The following is a 7470-nucleotide window of genomic DNA, read 5'->3' on the forward strand; positions in this document are numbered from 1 at the left end:
TGCCGCTTTGCGCATTATGGCATATGGTGTTCCGGCACATTACATTGATGACAACTTGGCGATGGCAGAGAGCACTTCTATCTTCTATGTCAAGCAATTTGCAATAACTACGGTAGAAGTGTTCAGTCCACAGTATTTGAGAGCACCCAATGCTCAGGACACTCAAAGGCTTTTGGAGATGAACAAAGCTCGAGGTTTTTCCAGGTATGCTTGGGTCTGTGGATTGCATGCATTGGAAATGAAAGAATTGTCCAAAAGCATGGCATGGACAATTCAAGGGTCGTGGGAAGTATGCCACTATCATTCTTGAGGCAGTTGCTGATTATGAAACATGGATTTGGCATGCATATTTTGGTATGCCCGGTTCTTGCAACGACATCAACGTGCTCGACCAGTCACCTCTCTTTGCCAACTTAGCAAATGGAGAAGAACCACCGGTGACCTTCGAAGCAAATGGCCGCACCTACAACTATGGGTACTATCTCGCAGATGGGATCTACCCGAGGTGGAGTACATTCGTCAAGCCGATTGCAAAACCTGAAGGTAAGAAAGAACTTGTCTTTCATAATGCACAAGCGGCGGCTAGAAAAGATGTTGAGAGGGCATTTGGGATTTTGCAATCCCAATTTGCTATTGTGCGAGGACCATCTAGATTTTGGGATCAAAATATCCTTTGGTACATCATGACCGCTTGCGTGATCATGCATAACATGATCATTGAGAACGAGCGTGGAAAACATTTAGATTACAACTTCTATCACTTGATGGTCCTATTAACCCCATGCGAAAAGAACAGTGCATCATACGTTTCATGAAGGTGTACAATGAGATTAGAGACAGCGATGTGCATGACCAACTACAGAAAGATTTGATGAAAGAGCATTGGAAATGGCATGGCGAAAGATCCGCATAGATTCATTATTTGTTTGTTCAAAACTATGTTGTATTTGTGCAAAACTATGTTGTATTTGTGTTTGTGTTGCATCTCCTGGATCTGAAGAACTATGTAATAATTTGATATTGTGGACATGAATTTTTTTAATGTTATTTTCAAATATTTGCAGCTGTACAGTGGCTGGACAGCGGCTGAACAGCAGCCGGGCGGCTGCTGGCCGGTTTTGGACCATGAATTTGGACCATCTATTGGAGTTGCTCTTTTAGACCATGAATTTGGACCATCCGTTGGAGTTGGCCTTTTCTCGGAGCTCCAAAACACACTTTTTGACGGTCCAAAATTTACATCTCCGGTTTTGAACCGTCATAATTTGGACCATCCGTTGGAGTTGACCTTTTCTCGGAGCTCCAAAACACACTTTTTGACGGTCCAAAATTTACATCTCTGGTTTTGAACCGTCATAATTTGGACCATCTATTGGAGATGCTCTTACTAAACCTGCATAGCAGGATCACTGGCGACCATAGCCTAAAAGAAGTCTGGGACCAGCTCCATCCATAACGAGACAGGAACACCCGCCCTGAGAGCATCTCCAATAAATGGTCCAAAATTTGGCGGTCCAAAACTGGAGATGTAAAATTTGGACCGCCAAAAAGTGTGTTTTGGAGCTTTGAAAAAAGCTCAACTTCAACATATGGTCCAAAAGAGCAACTCCAATAGATGGTCCAAAATGAAGATGTAAATTTCTTAAAACGGCATACTGCTAGCCCATTCAACATAGTTCAAACATCAAATTCAACACAGTTTCATACATGAACTTCAACTACTACTTATTCAAACTACTAGATAAACTACTCCTCATCGTCGGAGCTGCGGAACTACGCCCAGAACTCCTCCTTCGTCGGGTCGTCGCACCCCTCCTCCTCCTCCTCGTCCGAGAAGTCTGCCCAGTCCTCCTCGGAAGAGGACTCCATGGGGATCACCGTCGAGGGACCGGCCTCGTCCTCCTTCTTTGGCCCCTTCTTCTTCTGCTCCGCATCACGCTTCCAGTAGTACTCCAGCTCGGCCTGGACATACTCCGGATGCTCCTGAGAAAACCTCGCCATCGCCTCCTCGTCGGTCTCGCCAGCACTAACGACAACCGACAGCTTCTTCGTCTTCTTCTTCGTCGTTGTGATCTCCTTCATGTTGATGCCCTGCGGCACAAGCATCTCCGCTTCCGCCCGAGTCTCGATCTCTGGGAAGTTGAGGTGCGACCGAGGCCTCTCGGCACGCCACACCGCCACGTCGTAGGCGCGCGGCCTCGTGGGCGGAGGGGTACGTGCCGATCCACCAACGCCTTCCGGCGTCGGAGAACTCCACACCCCAGTTACCGGAGGGCTTCTGCCTCACGCCGAAGAAGTCCGACTTGCCCTTCGGCGCCATCGGAGAGCGGTGGAGCGGCGGCGGCGTGCGGCTGGGGCGGTGGCGGACGGAGCCGGGCGGGGCGGACCTGCGGGGCGGCGGCGGCGTGCGGGGCGGTGGCGGACAGAGTCGGGTGGGGCAGAGCTGCGGGGTGGAGCTGCGGGGCGGCGGCGGCGGGGCGGTGGCGGACAGAGCCGGGCGGGACGAAGCCGGGCAGGGCGGAGCTGCTGGGTGGCGGACGGAGCTACGGCGGGCGGGCGGGCGACGCGGCGGCGTTGAAACAGCGGTGGGCGGCGGGGCCGGATCCGCGGCGGGCGGCGGCGGGGCGGCGTGGAAACAGCGGCGGGGGACGGGGCGACGCCGGATCTGATGCGGGCGGCGGACGGGGTGTGGAGGCGGCGGTGGGGCGACGGTGGACGGGCGGGAGGTCGCGGGCGGGCGGGCGGCGGCTGGTTTTGGACCAGATGCATCTCGTGATGTATATTTGCATCACGAGGTGTTGTATTTTAGATCACGAGGAGGCCGCGGTCCAATTTTTTTTTACATATGGACCGTATGTTGAAGCTGTATTTTTGGCCTCAGACGATTTAAAAGTTAGTTATTTTTATATTTGGACCATCTATTAAAGATGCTCTGAAGCTAAAATCGGTTAGTTTATAGGCAACCTTATTACAGACACACTTACAAAAACTGAAGTCAAAAGAGTCGAAAATTGCGAAGCATAAACTACGGGTCTCCCGAAGGAGGACCCCAATTAGCGATCGGTCGTGGTCACCCGACTTAAGCGCTTCACCGGTACCTGAGAATCGGACTCGAACTGCACCCTGTGAAACCCCATTTCAGCATTAGCCTCGACATTCTCGATGCACGCCATAGCCTTCTCATGTAGTGGTCCTGTCAAGTGATCCAACTTCCCTGCACTGGCTGCCACAAACTCGCCTTGACCCGAATGGACAACCCATCACATGCTCTCGAGCCAATATTCTCAAAATAAGTCGCATCAAAGTTAATCTTCACAACATCCACAGAAGGTTTCTGCCATCTCATCTTCCCAGTGTTCACTGCCATCCCCGTCTGCTCTTTAGGAACACCAGAAAACTCCCGGACGTGTTGAGGAACTGTGAAACTAATATCATCAGCAGTCCTGGGCCGGCCACCAGCATTGATCGTATTTCTATTCGACCACCACTCCCACAACAAGACTAGTGCCACATCCCTGTTAGCATTCTCAAGACTCCAAAGACTCGGACACTCTGACAGAACCAGTCTGGTCTCTTCCAGGTCCAGGGTCCTCCACACGTGCTTCACGTATTTACATGACATTTGAAAAACAAATGGCCGCCGTCCTCGTTGAGTCGGTTGCAAACTGGGCACCGCATATCAAGCTCGACTCTCTTCCTCTTGATGTTCATGCGTAGCGGGAGACTATTGTGAACAAAACGTCATAGGAAGATGTAGACCTTCTCAGGCATAGATATGTTCCACAACTTGTTCCGGTGCCCGTTACTTTGTTCATTGACATTAGAAGAGCTAGCATCTCGTCCCATCCTTTCATCACGCAACTCCACACCCCTATGATATGCAGCTTTAACTGAAAACTTGCCTTTTGGATCAAAGTACCAGGAAATTTGGTCCTCCATCTCTGCTCTCACAAGAATGGACAGAGCGTCCTTCACATCCACTTCACAAAACAGGTCACGTAACAGTTCCTCGTCCCAACTCTCAGTTACCGGGTCGATCAGATCGGACACACGGGTGATCACTACATTTCCTCACTGCGAAATTGGTCGTCTTGTTGTTCCTCTTGGGATCCACGGATCTTCCTAAATATTTATGTGTTCACCTGAACCCACATGCCAACTAATTCCCTCTTCCAGCAATGCAATGCGTTTCAAAATGCTCCTTGTCGGAGTAATGGGCCACGGGTAGGCCAACCAAGGCCCAGAACCTTTCAAGACATCGGGGCAGGCTGCACCCCTCAAGACCCCAGGACGAAGAGCCGCCTTCTGAGAGTCGGCTGCGAGGCAGCCGACTGCCCACTCGCGGCCGAGTCCCGAGAACGACTTCAGGATGAGCCGACTCCTGACTGGCGACTTCCAGAGAAGCCGGCCATGGGGAGTCGGCCCGCGACGCTAACAACCCCCATGCCCTCATAAAGAGGGACGGGACGGGGAGTGGCCACAGTAAGGTCCACTCCCACCCTTTTCCAAGGGCAGGCGTGGCCACAGTACGCCGTATCCGCGGAGATCTCCGCCGGCGCGACACTGTTGCCATGCTGGCCCTGACGTCAGCCCCAAAGGGCGGAGTCCTGTGCCCACGACGGCCTACCGGTACGACCCAGGGACGACGGGTCCCACCAGTCGGCGGACGTACGGAAGGCGGCGAGAGCGCCACCAGTCGGCCCAGTTGGGAGTCGGCCCTCAGGAGTCGGTCGGCCCCTCCCACGGGCCCCACGCGCCATTAACCAGACGCGACAGGGAGTGGCCACAGTGATCGCCCGCCACCGGCGGAGCTGTCGCCACGACCCCACGACCGAGCCCGCGCCATTAAAGGCACGGCTACAGTAATCTACAGCCGGCAAGACCCGCCCGCGGCGGACGCGGCCTGTCGGCCCAGTCGGCGAGGCCCACCAGTCGGGGGGCCCCAGGAGTCGGCGGATAAGACGGCGGCCAGAGAGACTGACGGCTGAGCCCGCGTCCAGCCGGATTACCATTGTACCCCTGGGGGGTAGGCCTATATAAACCCCCCAGGGCATCCATGCAAAGGGTTGGAATCCATTAGCACTAGACCAGATCATATAGGAAGGAGAGAGCTAGCCTTGCCTTCTCCTACCTCCAGGAAACAGCTCAAGGAGCAACCATGTACACACTTTGCCATAGTGATCATGCGAAGACCCCGCAGAGCAACAGTAGGGGTATTATCTCCACGGAGAGCCCCGAAGCTGGGTAAGATTCGCCGGCGTGCATGCCTTCGCTTTATCCCATTTCCAGGCACCGGCGACGTTCTACTCGCCCCCACCATGATAAGCCATCCTTTGGCATATGTCGCACCCAACCCCCGACATTTGGCGCCCACCGTGGGGCCTGGTGCACCGTCGTCCTTCACATCCACTTCACAAAACAGGTCACGTAACAGTTCCTGGTCCCAACTCTCAGTTACCGGGTCGGTCAGATCAGACACACGGGTGATCACTGCATTGCCTCACTCCGAAATTGGTCGTCTTGTTGTTCCTCTTGGGATCCACGGATCTTCCTAAATATTTATGTGTTCATCTGAACCCACATGCCAACTAATTCCCTCTTCCAGCAATGCAATGCGTTTCAAAATGCACCTTGTCAGAGTAATGGGTCACGGGTAGGCCAACCCAGGCCCAGAACCTTTCAAGACATCGGGGCAGGCTGCACTCCTCAAGACCCCAGAATGAAGAGCCGCCTTCTGAGAGTCGGCTGCGAGGCAGCCGACTGCCCACTCGCGGCTGAGTCCCGAGGACGACTTCAGGATGAGCCGACTCCTGACTGGCGACTTCCAGAGAAGCCGACCATGAGGAGTCGGCCCGCGACGCCAACAACCCCCATGCCCTCATAAAGAGGGACGGGACGGGGAGTGGCCACAGTAAGGCCCACTCCCACCCTTTTCCAAGGGCAGGCGTGGCCACAGTACGCCATACCCATGGAGATCTCCGCCCGGCGCGACACTGTTGCCATGCCGGTCCTGACGTCAGCCTCGGAGGGCGGAGTCCTGTGCCCACGACGGCCTGCCGGTACGACCCAGGGACGACGGGTCCCACCAGTCGACGGACGTACGGAAGGCGGCGAGAGCGCCACCAGTCGGCCCAGTTGGGAGTCGGCCCCCGGGAGTCGGCCGGCCCCTCCCACGGGCCCCGCGCGCCATTAACCAGACGCGACAGGGAGTGGCCACAGTGATTACCCGCCATCGGCGGAGCTGTCGCCACGACCCCATGACCGAGCCCGCGTCATTAGAGGCACGGCTACAGTAATCTACAGCCGGTAAGACCCGCCCGCGACGGACGCGGCCTGTCGGCTCCGTACCGAGCCAGTCGGCGGGGCCCACCAGTCGACGGGCCCCAGGAGTCGGCGGATAAGACGGCGGCCAGAGAGACTGACGGCTGGGCCCGCGTCCAGCCGGATTACCATTGTACCCCTGGGGGGTAGGCCTATATAACCCCCCCGGGCACCCATGCAAAGGGTTGGAATCCATTAGCACTAGACCAGATCATATAGGAAGGAGAGAGCTAGCCTTGCCTTCTCCTACCTCCAGGAAACAGCTCAAGGAGCAACCATGTACACACTTTGCCATAGTGATCATGCGAAGACCCCGCAGAGCAGCAGTAGGGGTATTATCTCCACGGAGAGCCCCGAAGCTGGGTAAGATTCACCGGCGTGCATGCCTTCGCCTTATCCCGTTTCCAGGCACCGGCGACGTTCTACTCGCCCCCACCATGATAAGCCATCCTTTGGCATATGTCGCACCCAACCCTCGACATTTGGCGCCCACCATGGGGCCTGGTGCACCGTCGTCCGGAGACCTGCTCTGGACGGGAACCCTTTTTCTCCCTGGCGAGCGCAGCCAGCCCGGCACGCCAGACGGAGTTTGCGCCGACGCACTGCATGGCGCTAAGATCGTCTGCGCAGCCAGCTGCCTCGCCGATCTTGTCGGCGAGGTTCGCCTCTCCGATGAGCCTGCATCCAACGCAGGCGCGGGCGGCCGCGAGAGCCTCCTCGCAGGCCTCCTTAACCAAATCCACGTCGTCGGCGAGCCTGCCGTGGACTTGGAGTCTGTAGGCTCCACCGACCTGATGCCGGTCGACTCCGACACCGCGTCACTCGACGCGTTCCCCACCAATGTGGTGGTCTACGATGAGTCGCTCCCTCATGCGGAGAGCGACGGAAGCACCATCACAGAGGTGCTCGTCATCAGTCATGACGATCATCCCAGCGGAGGAGCGCATGACCCACTTGGCGCGGCACTGCAAGACCTCACCGCGCCCATTCCGGAAGATGCTGACGCGGAGACATTGGAGGCGCGTCGCCTTCAGCTCGTCGAAGGCGCGAAGAAGCTGGCTAGCATGAGACGCTTGTCAGAAGCCTACAAGCGTGAGATGGATCGCGCTTTGGTGGCTCGCTAGCCCCAACTGGGCCCAGCCGCCTAGG

At 56.0% G+C, this 7470-nt stretch overlaps 1 pseudogene; it reads right to left on the reverse strand.

Annotated features, from left to right (window-relative positions):
* Positions 1-1746: 1746 nt before the first annotated feature.
* On the reverse strand, positions 1747-2320 carry LOC123056807 (ethylene-responsive transcription factor ERN3-like; annotated as a pseudogene).
* Between the last annotated feature and the right edge of the window lie 5150 nt (positions 2321-7470).

Source organism: Triticum aestivum, chromosome 3A (genome assembly GCF_018294505.1).
Source record: "Triticum aestivum cultivar Chinese Spring chromosome 3A, IWGSC CS RefSeq v2.1, whole genome shotgun sequence".
In the NCBI taxonomy this organism is placed as follows: domain Eukaryota; kingdom Viridiplantae; phylum Streptophyta; class Magnoliopsida; order Poales; family Poaceae; genus Triticum; species Triticum aestivum.